Here is a 16,497-nt window from a genome sequence, read left to right as displayed (position 1 = left end):
TGTCCTGCATATAATGTATATAAGTGTCCTGCATATAATGTATAGAAGTGTCCTGCATATAATGTATATAAGTGTCCTGCATATAATGTATATAAGTGTCCCGCATATAATGTATATAAGTCTCCTGCATATAATGTATATAAGTGTCCTGCATATAATGTATATAAGTGTCCTGCATATAATGTATATAAGTGTCCTGCATATAATGTATATAAGTGTCCTGCGTATAATGTATATAAATGTCCTGCATATAATGTATATAAGTGTCCCGCATATAATGTATATAAGTGTCCCGCATATAATGTATATAAGTGTCCCGCATATAATGTATATAAGTGTCCTGCATATAATGTATATAAGTGTCCTGCATATAATGTATATAAGTGTCCCGCATATAATGTATATAAGTGTCCTGCATATAATGTATATAAGTGTCCCGCATATAATGTATATAAGTGTCCCGCATATAATGTATAGAAGTGTCCCGCATATAATGTATAGAAGTGTCCCGCATATAATGTATAGAAGTGTCCCGCATATAATGTATATAAGTGTCCCGCATATAATGTATAGAAGTGTCCCGCATATAATGTATAGAAGTGCCCCGCATATAATGTATAGAAGTGTCCCGCATATAATGTATAGAAGTGTCCCGCATATAATGTATAGAAGTGTCCCGCATATAATGTATATAAGTGTCCTGCATATAATGTATATAAGTGTCCCGCATATAATGTATATAAGTGCCCCGCATATAATGTATAGAAGTGTCCCGCATATAATGTATAGAAGTGTCCCGCATATAATGTATATAAGTGTCCTGCATATAATGTATATAAGTGTCCTGCATATAATGTATATAAGTGTCCTGCATATAATGTATATAAGTGTCCTGCATATAATGTATAGAAGTGTCCTGCATATAATGTATAGAAGTGTCCCGCATATAATGTATAGAAGTGTCCTGCATATAATGTATATAAGTGTCCCGCATATAATGTATATAAGTGTCCCGCATATAATGTATAGAAGTGTCCCGCATATAATGTATAGAAGTGTCCCGCATATAATGTATATAAGTGTCCTGCATATAATGTATAGAAGTGTCCCGCATATAATGTATAGAAGTGTCCTGCATATAATGTATATAAGTGTCCCGCATATAATGTATATAAGTGTCCTGCATATAATGTATAGAAGTGTCCTGCATATAATGTATATAAGTGTCCTGCATATAATGTATATAAGTGTCCTGCATATAATGTATATAAGTGTCCTGCATATAATGTATATAAGTGTCCTGCACTTCTTTGCCGAGGCAGTCAATTTACGCGTCGTCGTTTGACAGCTGTCAAACGACGACGCGTAAATGACAGGTCGTCTGCACAGTACGTCGGCAAACCCATTCAAATGAATGGGCAGATGTTTGCCGACGTATTGTAGCCCTATTTTCAGACGTAAAACGAGGCATAATACGCCTCGTTTACGTCTGAAAATAGGTCGTGTGAACCCAGCCTCAAAGTGCACCTTTGATGTATGCGCCGGTCACTTTTCCGACATATGCGTCAAAAGTGCAGGTAACACGCAGTGTGAATGAGGCCTAAGTATGCCTGTGTGTGTATATATCTGTTTGTTTGTATGTGTGTGTATATATCTGTTTGTTTGTTTGTATGTGTGTGTAAGCGCCTTTTCCTGCAGGTTACGATATAAAACACGTAGATGGAAAATAAATTGTTTCTTTATCAAGTTACAACAGGAATTTTCGTTCACAGGTACAAAGATTGATTTATAACATGCCCGAATAAATAGTTACAACTTTTACTATGAACTTTTACGATAATTCTTTAAAGAGGAACTGTCACTTAACTAGTTATCTGACCTGAATTGCGCTGTCTCCCTGATTCCAGCGCCGTTTTTTTCTTTCCTGGACCCCCCTATTTCAGAGATATGGCTCATGGCTTTGCATGTTGATATGTTGGCTCCCTATATGCTAATTTGCGGTAGTTAGCCAATAGGGCGTGAACTGCCCTCAAGATGTCTTGTGCTGATTGGTCTGCATCAGAGGCAGGGAAGCTAGCTCCAGACCATTGGCTAACTACAGCCAATTAGCATATAGGGAGCCAACAAAACAGTGCACCATATCACTGGACTGCGGGGGGGGGGGGGGGGGGGGTCCAAGCGCTGAAATCAAGGAGACATCGCTATTCAGGTCAGTAAACCAGTTCAACTTATATGACCTAGTGGCAAGTTCTCTTTAAAGAGGCTCTGTCACCAGATTTTGCAGCCCCTATCTGCTATTGCAGCAGATCGGCGCTGCAATGTAGATTACAGTAACGTTTTTATTTTTAAAAAACGAGCATTTTTGGCCAAGTTATGACCATTTTTGTAGTTATGCAAATGAGGCTAGACTTACCTGCTAACGCCGATGCTGCTGCAGAATCAACTGTAGCCTCTGGTGCCGATGTGTCCTCGCTCGTCTGACACGATGCAGGACCTGTGAGTGACGTCACAGCGTGATCTGCCAGAAGCTGGGCGTTCTGAAGAGAAGTGGATGATACTTCTCGTCAGAGCGCCCAGCTAGTAAAAGTAGTAAAAACGCCCCGATGTACGCACATAATACACGCCCACTTGGACTTTTACTTTTAAACACACCCACTTGGACTTTTGCAAGTCTCATTTGCATAACTACAAAAATGGTCATAACTTGGCCAAAAATGCTTGTTTTTTAAAAATAAAAACGTTACTGTAATCTACATTGCAGCGCCTATCTGCTGCAATAGCAGATAGGGGTTGCAAAATCTGGTGACAGAGCCTCTTTAAGTTCGATTATTTAGCATAGCATAGCATAGCTTCTCTAAAGATACTAATCCCTAATAATGAAGATAAAGGGTTGTAACTAGTTCCTTCTTTCTGTCCCAGCACTGAAACCCCCATCGATCGCTAAAACGAAGCGGAAGAAGCTCTCGGGTGATTGCTGAGCCGCTTGGTTTCTGATTGGCTTTTCTCGGAAAGCCGATGTAACGGTGTACGGGCTCAATAGAAATTCTATGTTCCAAGAAAAGCCAATCAGAAACCAAGTGGCTCAGCGCTCACCCAAGAGCTTCTGCCGCTTCATTTTAGCGATCGGTGGGGGTCTCAGTGCTCGTGCCCCCACCAATCAAAACTTCTGACATGTCACTATGACATGTCAGAAGTTTGTTGAAAGTTCAGAAACACTTTAACCCTTTTTATTTACACTTTTATTATCTTTATTAAGAAAAATATTAATTCGTTATAAAATAAACATTCAAACTAACGAGAATTTTATTAGTCTTAAAGTGAACCTTCCACCTGCCAATACATGTTCAGCATGTAATTGGCCGGGCTTCACAAACACTGTCTCGCTTGAAATAATTTTCCTATCTTCCTCCGTTATTTACATATCTGTGCCGTTATATTTGGCGCCCGATATGAAAATAAGCCCCTGAACTGTCAATGGGGCGTTTCTTTCTAACTAAATGGCAAGGGGTCATGATGTCTTCGCTCTGACACTGTCCAATCAGCTACGGACAGTGTCAGGGCGGCTTGCGCTGTGTTCCCTCCCGCGAGAACACACACAGACAGAGAGCGCTCTCTGCAGAACCACCAGCTTGTGTTTGTTCTCACGGGAGGGAACACAGCGCAAGTCGTCCCTGACACTGTCCGTAGCTGATTGGACAGTGTCAGAGCGAAGACATCACGCCCCCTTGCCATTTAGTTAGATAGAAACGCCCCATTGACAGTTCAGGGACTTATTTACATATCAGGCGCCAAATATATTGGCACTGATAAGTAAATAAGGAGGAAGATAGGAAAAAAATGTAAAGTGAGACAGTGTTTGTGAAGCCCGGCCTATTACATGCCGCACATGTATGGGCAGGTGAAAGGTTCTCTTTAACTATCTGACATTTGGGCGAGTTTAGTGTTTTCATCCCACTAAATAATGTGCTTTACTACTATATTATTTCAACACTTTATGTTTTTATTAAACTCTCGCCTAAGTGACTCACTCTACCAGATAAGACCTCTTGTTGCCCATCCCGAATTCTTTTAGTTCACTGCTTTCTTTACGTGACAAACTGGGTGGCCGTTGACTTTACTTGACACGCCAGATTGCCATTGACTTTTCTAACAGACCTCTATATGAAACTCTGCAGCCTGTAAACAGACTATCTAAACCCGGGCAATAAACAATTCTGCTATAGAAGCGTATAACAGTCTCTCTCGAGAATTGGAGGTCAAATATGAAAGTGAAGTCATTCTTTGTAGCACTTATAATAGTCTCCACAAAATATAAAGGTCAATCACTATAGTTTAACAGTCTTTCTCTGGAATAACCCTGCCTTAATTCACATAAAAATTCCAATTTAATGTTAAAGTTTAGCTAAACGTTTGACAAACTTCTGACATGGAACGTCAGAACGGGACCCCCAACGCAGATGTGAACAGAGCCTTACTCTATTGGCGATAGGGAGTTGCTGGCCATCAAATTGGCTCTGGAGGCGTGGAGACATGTACTAGAGGGCACAGCTCACCCCATCCTGATATATACGTGCCACAAGAACCTCACCTATCTCCAGTCGGCCCAACGGCTGAACCCCTGTCAAGCCAGGTAGTGGCTGTTCTTCACCCGGTTCCAATTTGTGCTCCACTACCGTCCCGCTGACAAAAATGTGAGGGCCGATGCCCTGTCCAGGACACCGTGGAGTCTCCGCAAAGTATCATTGACCCGTCCTATATTATTCCTGTTAATCCTCTGCAAGTTAGAGACATCCCTCCGGGGAGGACTTTTGTGTGGTTGGCAGACAGGAAGAGAATCCTTCGCTGGGGGCACAGGTTCAAACTGGCTGGGCACGCGGGTGCTTGTAAAACCCGAGATCTGATTACCCGTCATTTCTGGTGGCCCACGCTGCCCAAAGATATTGTGGAGCTTGTTTTTTCCTGCACTGTGTGTTCTTCTAACAAAGTTGCTCACTCCAAGCCTGCCAGCCTGCTCCAGCCTCTGCCTGCGCCCACTGCTTCCTGGCAGTATATAGCAATGGACTTTGTCACAGACCTTCCTTCCTCTGCAGGTGGTCAGGGTGGTGGTGGACCGGTTCTCGAAGATGGCTCAGAAATCCCCAAAAATGCACTAGATATCCTGCAACGGAATCGGTCATTGAAAAGTGCTGATTGGCAGGGAGGAATGACTTGCTACGCCAATCAGCGCCTTTCAACAGCGGAAGTGGCGCAATCAAGTCATCGCGCCGCTAGCATTGTTAGCTCTCGATAGCGCCACTATATATGTGGGGTGCGCCACTAGCTCCCTTAGAGAGGCAACAGGCCGCCGCCTGAGGTGAGAAGCTCACTCGCCTCATGGACGGTGCGGCCCTGACCATCCATAGTATAATATAGAAGAAGGATTTATTTATAAGACGTAGCTTTTATTAAGCTTGGTTAAAACCTGGAACATCATTACGAGACATGAACAACCTATAGATGTCAATGGGGCATCGGCATAGGTTCCTGTGTTCTGTAGCCAGTGTTAGGTCATGTCATACTCCGTCATGTAGTGCAATTGTTCACTACCGTTCGTGCCCTGTCCTATCTATTATCAGGTCTGAATTCAAACCTGATAAAACTACTAAGAGCCGGAAATTCCCTAATATGCCTAAATATTTTCTGAGTACAGTAAGCAACTCCTCCTCCTACGCGTTTCACTCTATATCAGGTTCATCAGGGAGACGTCAGGAGTTTTCATGATCGGACTTATTGGTGTTTGGCAGTGGCAGCGAATGCCTCATTTTCGCGTCTTTTTATATGTCAGTTAGACCCTCCCCGTCCGGAGGCTCGGCCGTCCGACAACCAATCAGCTGGTAGGTTCACTTACGTCATCCCCCTCCATGATTCTATGCGCTTCATTGGGCCAATTCTCTTAGTGTCATCGGTGGGGTGTTTATGCATCTCCCCTATTGGCTTGTGGTTACATCAATCATTGTGTATATTCGAAAGAACTATTCAACAGTATTGTTGTTTTAACGTAGGTTTCTTATTTTTATAAGGCAATACTCAGAACGCCCACTTATATCTCGAATAATTCAAGTCCTTCAGTATTTGTATATAAGTGTATTATTTGTTTGACAGACAACTATAGTTTATATATGAAGATATCGCTCTCAATCTTAGCTACGTGGACTCAGACATGGTTAGAATGAGTCTCGTACAGTTGACAGTTATATATCTGCTAAAGGCAGAAGTGTCATATTTACGAACTAATATATCAACTTTACCTGTCATCCGTTCTATTTTATGAGCAGCGATGGGTGTTCACGTATATTTAACTGTTACTCAGCTCCTGATCTTCCTTATTCATCTCATCAATTCAATTGTACTGTCAGGGTAGTTATTATACTGGTACACTCATCTAGAGTATGACCCTCACTTACATAGTTGTACAAAGTCATTTATTAGCCCTACTGGAAACATGCAAAGTTGACATTATCATTGATGCCTTCTGGGGTAATTGATCTCATTTTATATATCCATCTCGATTCCGTCTGCAATAGCAGTTTGACTCACTCACTCACCCCCTCTTGTTCTAGGTTCGATCTGTAGGATGCCCTCGAATTTGATAGCTTTGGGGTCTCCCCCATGTATCTGCCACATGTGTCTTGATATTGTGGTATCCCTTTTATTTGTGATGTCATTGTAGTGGTCTCTAATCCCTCTTCTAAACTCTCTTTTGGTTTTACCTATGTAGTCCTTGGGGCAAGTACACTTTGCCAAATATATCATCCCCCTGTCACACAGGTGTAATGTAGAAGAATATAGTGCAGCCTCCTTGTCTGTATACTATGGTTTTTCAGCTTATTTAGGAGAATATAGGGAGAATGATAATCACAGTGTCCCCCAGCATGCAGAAATGATATGGTCTTTAGCTGGTCATGTGATGCTGTACTGAAGCATAAAGGGATTGATAGCAAAGCAGAGAGGAAGAGAAAGCTGGGGAAATCTAAGAATCAAGATGGAGGCTTTTTTAAAGCACATACAAGGCAGCGGTTCAAAAAGTAAGTCCAGTATACATAAAAGAAGTGCAGAGTGTGGTATACAGTCAGGTGGGGGTGCAGACATGGAAAGTTGTGTATCCACTGGAGATCTTCTTTAAGTGACATAATTAGTAAAAACGGGGACATTTTAAAACCTGACTCTGTTATTGCTTCATCTTTACCTTATAAATAGAGTTGAGTGCATTTCCCAAAATATGTTTCAGGTTAGATTCGGTGGAGTCGGCCAACCAATTCGATTCAGTCGGAATAAATTTGCCCCGAAACTAAAGTGCCCTGATTGCCCTGAAAACTGGTGTCAGACTCTCTGATGTCTTCTAAGACAGTATCCAACCCCCTTCAATCTCTTTAACGTCAAGCCAGCATTAGTAATGTCAAAGTGGCAGCAGCATATATGAGTAGAGGGAGGGATAACCGCAGGTAATTTTGGGCAGTTGCTTGCAAGGCATTATGGGAAAGCATGCTTGCGCTTATGTAAACCTTTTTCTGATCAGTAAAATGGCGGCCTTGTGAACTTTGTCAGTTTCTGGGCCATCTTGTCGTCAGCCGTGGCAATTATGCCAGCCACTATAAGGGGGCTCCCTTCCTTGTACAGTGCTGCCATCATGTTTAATGGCAGCACTGAAAGGGGTTAAGTGTCGGGATCAGAGTTCTCTGGCTCAGCAGATGCCAGTGAGTTCACCGGTGAAATTCCTACAGGTGATCCGTGCTGCGTCCTGGAAGGTGTGGTTGGCAATTAGGAAGGCCGATGCGATTTATGGACCTGTAATTAACTATTAGGGTGTTATTACTTTAAATGCTGACAATCCATTACAATATGATCGAGCATTGTTTGGGATTTTCCTGTATAATTCATCATACTCTATTAGTTAGATGTGAGCGTCTGTAATAGGTTTATACAGTGTTGTCATTGCCACTGCTAGAAACATTATAGGGGTGTATCTGCAGTGATAGGTTTCGGGGGTCGTCACATCATCAGTGTGCTGGAGGGAGACCCTGCTAATTCTACTAAGTTTCAGTTAATGATTAGCTAATAACCTTCACCCCACAAGATTACTACACGTCTCTCCTGAAATAATCTGTGCTGCTGAAGATCCTTTCCCTTCCACTATTTAACTCTCAGTCTGTGACCTCCCACTTGTCTTCATTCCCCTCCTCACATCATGGCATTGCCCCTGTAACATGCAGCCCTGTCCTCACTAATATAATTTAATGGGTGGACAGGTCACTGCCCCTCTTTAGATCAGCACATTCATCTCCTGAAATACTCTGTGCTGCTGTAATAAAGCTACATAAAAACAGTTATTAGTTTATACAGACCTACAGTGATTTTATTATACATTTCAGTGCCCTAGTAAAGTAAATGAAGCTTGATGTGTGAGTATATGCCATTGCAAAAATAATCCCACCTCACATCCACTTCTTTGGATTAGTAGTTGTGGGAGTCCCTAGGGTTCCTTAACCCACTAAGTGCGGGCGTCAGCAACCGACGAACCCGGGCAAGTGCCAGGGCCCGCTACTCTTGGGGGGGGGGGCCCCACTCGGCCGCCGGGTGCTTACGCTGCCATCAAGGCTCATCCAGGAGCAGAATCTCTGGCCGGAGCGTTGCCGCTGCTCTGGCCGGAGATTCCGCTCCTAGAGGTAGCCTTTGACGGTCCTGTCCACATATGGACAGGGACATCAGGGGCTCCTCCGGGACCGCAATCCGCAGCCAGAGCGTTGCTGACGCTCTGGCCGGTGATTCTGCTGCTGGAGGAGGGCCTTGTGTCACTATCCATATATGGATGGTCAACGTCAAAAGCTCCTCCAGGAGAGGAATCCCCGGCCAAAACTCAGCAACACTCTGGCTGGGGATTCCACTCCTAGAGGGAGCCCCAATGGCACTATGTACAAGGGGGTGTGTGTGGCACTATCTACAAGGGGGTGTCTGTGGCACTATCTACAAGGGGGTGTGTATGGCATTATCTACGGAGGGTGCTGTGGCACTATGTACGGAGGGCACTGTGGCACTATCTACGGAGGGCACTGTGACGCATTCTACAGAGGGGACTGTATATATGGGGGCACAAACTGGAGGCCTAACTTCTATATGAGTGCATAAGCAGGACTTAACTTCCATATAGGGCACAAACTGTTTTCTGACGTTTTACTGTCACCATGAGTTACCCCGCAAAGGGGCCCACTAAGTCTGTGTTGCCCAAGGACCCACATTAACCTGGAGCCGGCCCTGATCCCACTCCACCTCAACTGGCTTGAAACGAAGCTGAAGTGAAACGAAATATTTGAGCTGCTGGGAGATTGCTTAAATATTGATTTCCTTATATAATGTGATTATTATTGGTCCAAGCCAGGAAAACATTCCTGATAATGACATGCGGACCTTCCAGGGGGCAAGATGAGTTTACAGGAAATCTTCAAGGTATTCCACACAGGGGCGCACACAGTGACGATCAGGACTTAGCCTAGGACGCCTATGGGTAAGATCATCATAGTTATCTTTACATTCATGGCCTGTTTTAGACTCGTTACCCACATCACCTGATGCTTGTTTTCAGGAATACTTACTCCTTTTCAAACAGTGCCGAAGTAGGATATGAGATGTTACTATGTTACGCCATACTAGTGATGGTCTTGCCATAAACCTATACTTCATAAGGGTTCTTTACACTTATCTTGGCTTTCTTGTTCTGTCTCTATGTCCTTTTTTTGGGAGTTTCTCCTAATTGATATATCCTTTTAAATGTTTGTCATTTTGCATATCTGAATAAAGTTTTGTATTGATACTTTTTGATATTACTGGCTACAGACTCTGTTCTTCTTTAAAGGTATTCCACACAGCCCGACCTGTAATGACTGGAATGTTCATAAGGGACTCCAATTAGGGAATAGTTTTGTCGTCACCAAATATAAACCTGTTTTTACAATGATTATCTATCCAGATTGGTGTATAATGTGATGAAGCATCAACCTAAAAGTACCACAATTATGTCTAATGAGCAGATAACATCACCCACAGATATGAAGGAAATGCAGATATGGGACATGAAGTAATGATGAAGGGGAGGGGAGGGCGGCAGGAAGTTTTGAAGACCTTGATTAAAGTCAGCCTGAATTTGACTGATAACAGAGGACCAAAGAATACATTCAGGTATAATAGTTACAAGAATATAACTACTATAATACTTCTCCTATATAGAAGAATATAACTACTATAATACTGTCCCCTATATAGAAGAATATAACTACTATAATACTGCCCCTATATACAAGAATATAACTACTATAAGGGCGGGTTCACACATGGCGGAATTCCACTTAAATTCCGCTGCGGACACTCCGCAGCGTTAATCCGCAGCGGAGCCGTTTCTCCATTGACTTTCACTTTAAATTAGCAGTGTTCGTTTACACGATGCGTACAATTCCGCTGCGGAGCATAGGCTGCGGAGCGGAATTTGGTGTCCGCAGCATGCTCTGTCTGTTGCGGAGCAGTGGCGGACTCATGGCGGAATTTCTCCATTGACTTCAATGGAGATTCAAAGTTCCGCAATGAAGTCCGCAGCTGTCATGCACATGTCATGTGTGCTGCGGATACGTCTTGCTTTTTTAACTTGACATTTCTTCATTCTGGCTGGACCTAGGTATTTCTAGGTCTACAGCCAGACTGAGGAAGTCAATGGGGCTCCCGTAATGACGGGAGCGTTGCTAGGAGACGTCTGTAAATAGTCACTGTCCAGGGTGCTGAAAGAGTTAAGCGATCGGCAGTAACTGTTTCTGCACCCGGGACAGTGACTACCGATCCCAATATACATGTATCTGTAAAAAAACATATAAGTTCATACTTACCGAGAACTCCCTTCGTCTGTCTCCAGTCCGGCCTCCCAGGATGACGTTTCAGTGTAAGTGACGGCTGCAGCCAATCACAGGCCAAGCACAGGCTGCAGCGGTCACATGGACTGGCGCGTCATCCAGGGAGGTCGGGCTGGATGCCGAAAGAGGGACGCGTCACCAAGACAACGGCCGGTAAGTATGAAAATCGTTTACTTTCACTAGGGAAAGTGCTGTCCCTTCTCTCTATCCTGCACTGATAGGGAGAAGGGAAGCACTTTTCCCGCAGTCTGCAGCAGCTAGTCCGCATCAATGTACTGCACATTTTGTGCAGATCCGCTGCAGAATCTGCAACGCAGATTCTGTGCGGCATCGATGCGGACAGTTGCGGAGGAATTCCGCCATGTGTGGTCATGCCCTTATACGGCTCCTATATACAAGAATATAACTAATATAATACTGTCTCCTATATACAGGAATATAACTACTATAATACTGCCCCTATATACAAGAATATAACTACTATAATACTGCCCCCTATATACAATAATATAACTACTATAATACGGCTCCTATATAGAAGAATATAACTACTATAATACTGCCCCCTATATACAAGAATATAACTACTATAATGCTGCTCCTATATACAAGAATATAACTACTATAATACTGCCCCCTATATACAAGAATATAATTACTATAATACTGCCCCCTATATACAAGAATATAACTACTATAATACTGCCCAATATATACAAGAATATAACTACTATAATACTGCCCCCTATATACAAGAATATAACTACTATAATACTGCCCAATATATACAAGAATATAACTACTATAATACTGCTCCTATATACAAGAATATAACTACTATAATACTGCCCCTATATACAAGAATATAACTACTATAATACTGCACCTATATACAAGAATATAACTACTATAATACTGCCCCCATATACAAGAATATAACTACTATAATACTGTCCAATATATACAAGAATATAACTACTATAATACTGCCCCCTATATACAAGAATATAACTACTATAATACTGTCCAATATATACAAGAATATAACTACTATAATACTGCCCCCTATATACAAGAATATAACTACTATAATACTGCCCCTATATACAGGAATATAACTACTATAATACTGCTCCCTATATACAAGAATATAACTACTATAATACTGCCCCCAATATACAAGAATAGAACTATTATAATACTGCTCCTAAAGACAAGAATATAACTACTATAATACTGCTCCTATATACAAAAATATAACTACTATAATACTGCTCCTATATACAAGAATATAACTACTATAATACTGCCCCTATATACAAGAATATAACTAATACTGCCCCTATACACAAGAATATAACTACTATAATACTGCCCCTATATACAAGAATATAACTGCTATAATACTGCCCCTATATACAAGAATATAATTACTATAATACTGCCCCCTATATACAAGTATATAACTACTATAATACTGCCCAATATATACAAGAATATAACTACTATAATACTGCCCCCTATATACTAGAATATAACTACTATAATACTGCCCCTATATACAGGAATATAACTACTATAATACTGCTCCCTATATACAAGAATATAACTACTATAATACTGCCCCTATATACAAGAATAGAACTATTATAATACTGCTCCTAAAGACAAGAATAGAACTACTATAATACTGCTCCTATATACAAGAATATAACTACTATAATACTGCTCCTATATACAAGAATATAACTACTATAATACTGCCCCTATATACAAGAATATAACTACTATAATACTGGCCCTACATACAAGAATATAACTATTATAATACTGCCCCTATATACAAGAATATAATTACTATAATACTGCCCCCAATATACAAGAATATAACTACTATAATACTGCCCCTATATACAAGAATATAACTGCTATAATACTGCCCCTATATACAAGAATATAACTATTATAATACTGCTCCTATATACAAGAATATAACTACTATAATACTGTCCAATATATACAAGAATATAACTACTATAATACTGCCCCCTATATACAAGAATATAACTACTATAATACTGCCCCTATATACAGGAATATAACTACTATAATACTGCTCCCTATATACAAGAATATAACTACTATAATACTGCCCCCAATATACAAGAATAGAACTATTATAATACTGCTCCTAAAGACAAGAATATAACTACTATAATACTGCTCCTATATACAAAAATATAACTACTATAATACTGCTCCTATATACAAGAATATAACTACTATAATACTGCCCCTATATACAAGAATATAACTAATACTGCCCCTATACACAAGAATATAACTACTATAATACTGCCCCTATATACAAGAATATAACTGCTATAATACTGCCCCTATATACAAGAATATAATTACTATAATACTGCCCCCTATATACAAGTATATAACTACTATAATACTGCCCAATATATACAAGAATATAACTACTATAATACTGCCCCCTATATACTAGAATATAACTACTATAATACTGCCCCTATATACAGGAATATAACTACTATAATACTGCTCCCTATATACAAGAATATAACTACTATAATACTGCCCCTATATACAAGAATAGAACTATTATAATACTGCTCCTAAAGACAAGAATAGAACTACTATAATACTGCTCCTATATACAAGAATATAACTACTATAATACTGCTCCTATATACAAGAATATAACTACTATAATACTGCCCCTATATACAAGAATATAACTACTATAATACTGGCCCTACATACAAGAATATAACTATTATAATACTGCCCCTATATACAAGAATATAATTACTATAATACTGCCCCCAATATACAAGAATATAACTACTATAATACTGCCCCTATATACAAGAATATAACTGCTATAATACTGCCCCTATATACAAGAATATAACTATTATAATACTGCTCCTATATACAAGAATATAACTACTATAATATCTCCCCCTATATACAAGAATATAACTAATACTTGCCCTATATACAAGAATATAACTACTATAATACTGCCTCCTATATACAAGAATATGACTACTATAATACTGCCCCTATATACAAGAATATAACTACTATAATACTGTCCCTTCTATACAAGAATATAACTACTATAATACTGCCTCCTATATACAAGAATATAACTACTATAATACTGATCCTATATACAAGAATATAACTACTATAATACTACTCCTATGTACAAGAATATAACTACTATAATACTGCTCCTATACACAAGAATATAACTACTATAATACTGCTCCTATATACAAGAATATAACTACTACTATACTGCCCCTATATACAAGAATATAACTGCAATAATACTGCCCCTATGTACAAGAATATAACTACTAGAATGCTGCCACCTATGTACAAGAATATAACTACTATAATACTACCCCCTATATACAAGAATATAACTACTATAATACTGCTCCTATATACAAGAATATAACTACTATAATACTGCTCCTATATACAAGAATATAACTACTATAATACTGCTCCTATATACAAGAATATAACTACTATAATACTGCCCCCTATATACAAGGATATAACTACTATAATACTGCTCCTATATACAGGAATATAACTACTATAATACTGCCCCTACATACAAGAATATAACTACTATAATACTGCTCCTATATACAAGAATATAACTACTATAATACTGCCCCTATATACAAGAATATAACTGCTATAATACTGCCCCTATATACAAGAATATAACTATTATAATACAGCTCCTATATACAAGAATATAACTACTATAATATCTCCCCCTATATACAAGAATATAACTAATACTGCCCCTATATACAAGAATATAACTACTATAATACTGCCCCTATATACCAGAATATAACTGCTATAATACTGCCCCTATATACAAGAATATATCTACTATAATACTGCTCCTATATACAAGAATATAACTACTATAATACTGTCCCTTCTATACAAGAATATAACTATTATAATACTGCCTCCTATATACAAGAATATAACTACTATAATACTGCTCCTATATACAAGAATATAACTACTATAATACTGCTCCTATGTACAAGAATATAACTACTATAATACTGCTCCTATACACAAGAATATAACTACTATAATACTGCTCCTATATACAAGAATATAACTACTATAATACTGCCCCTATATACAAGAATATAACTGCTATAATACTGCCCCTATGTACAAGAATATAACTACTGTAATGCTGCCACCTATGTACAAGAATATAACTACTATAATACTGCCCCTATATACAAGAATATAACTGCTATAATACTGCTCCTATATACAAGAATATAACTACTATAATACTGCTCCTATATACAAGAATATAACTACTATAATACTGCCCCCTATATACAAGAATATAACTACTATAATACTGCTCCCTATATACAAGAATATAATTACTATAATACTGCCCCCTATATACAAGAATATAACTATAATACTGCCTCCTATATACAAGAATATGACTACTATAATACTGCCCCTATATACAAGAATATAACTACTATAATACTGTCCCTTCTATACAAGAATATAACTACTATAATACTGCTCCTATATACAAGAATATAACTACTATAATACTGCTCCTATGTACAAAAATATAACTACTATAATACTGCCCCCTATATACACAAGAATATAACTACTATAATACTGCTCCTATATACAAGAATATAACTACTATAATACTGCTCCTATATACAAGAATATAACTACTATAATACTGCCCCCTATATACAAGAATATAACTACTATAATACTGCTCCCTATATACAAGAATATAATTACTATAATACTGCCCCCTATATACAAGAATATAACTATAATACTGCCTCCTATATACAAGAATATGACTACTATAATACTGCCCCTATATACAAGAATATAACTACTATAATACTGTCCCTTCTATACAAGAATATAACTACTATAATACTGCTCCTATATACAAGAATATAACTACTATAATACTGCTCCTATGTACAAGAATATAACTACTATAATACTGCCCCCTATATACACAAGAATATAACTACTATAATACTGCTCCTATATACAAGAATATAACTACTATAATACTGCCCCTATATACAAGAATATAACTGCTATAATACTGCCCCTATGTACAAGAATATAACTACTATAATGCTGCCACCTATGTACAAGAATATAACTACTATTAGGGCATGCCCCCACGTGGCGGAATTCCTCCGCAACTGTCCGCATCAATGCCGCACCTACTCCGGGTTGCGGATTACGGCTGCGGATCTGCCCAAAATGTGCAGTAAATTGATGCGGACTAGCTGCTGCGGACTGCGGTAAAAGTGCTTCCCTTCTCTCTATTATCAGTGCAGGATAGAGAGAAGGGACAGCACTTTCCCTAGTGAAAGTAAACGAATTTCATACTTACCGGCCGTTGTCTTGGTGACGCGTCCCTCTTTCGGCATCCAGCCCTACCTCCCTGGATGACGCGGCA

This window comes from Rhinoderma darwinii, chromosome 8 (genome assembly GCF_050947455.1).
Source record: "Rhinoderma darwinii isolate aRhiDar2 chromosome 8, aRhiDar2.hap1, whole genome shotgun sequence".
NCBI lineage: Eukaryota > Metazoa > Chordata > Amphibia > Anura > Rhinodermatidae > Rhinoderma > Rhinoderma darwinii.
This window is presented reverse-complemented; position numbering follows the sequence as displayed.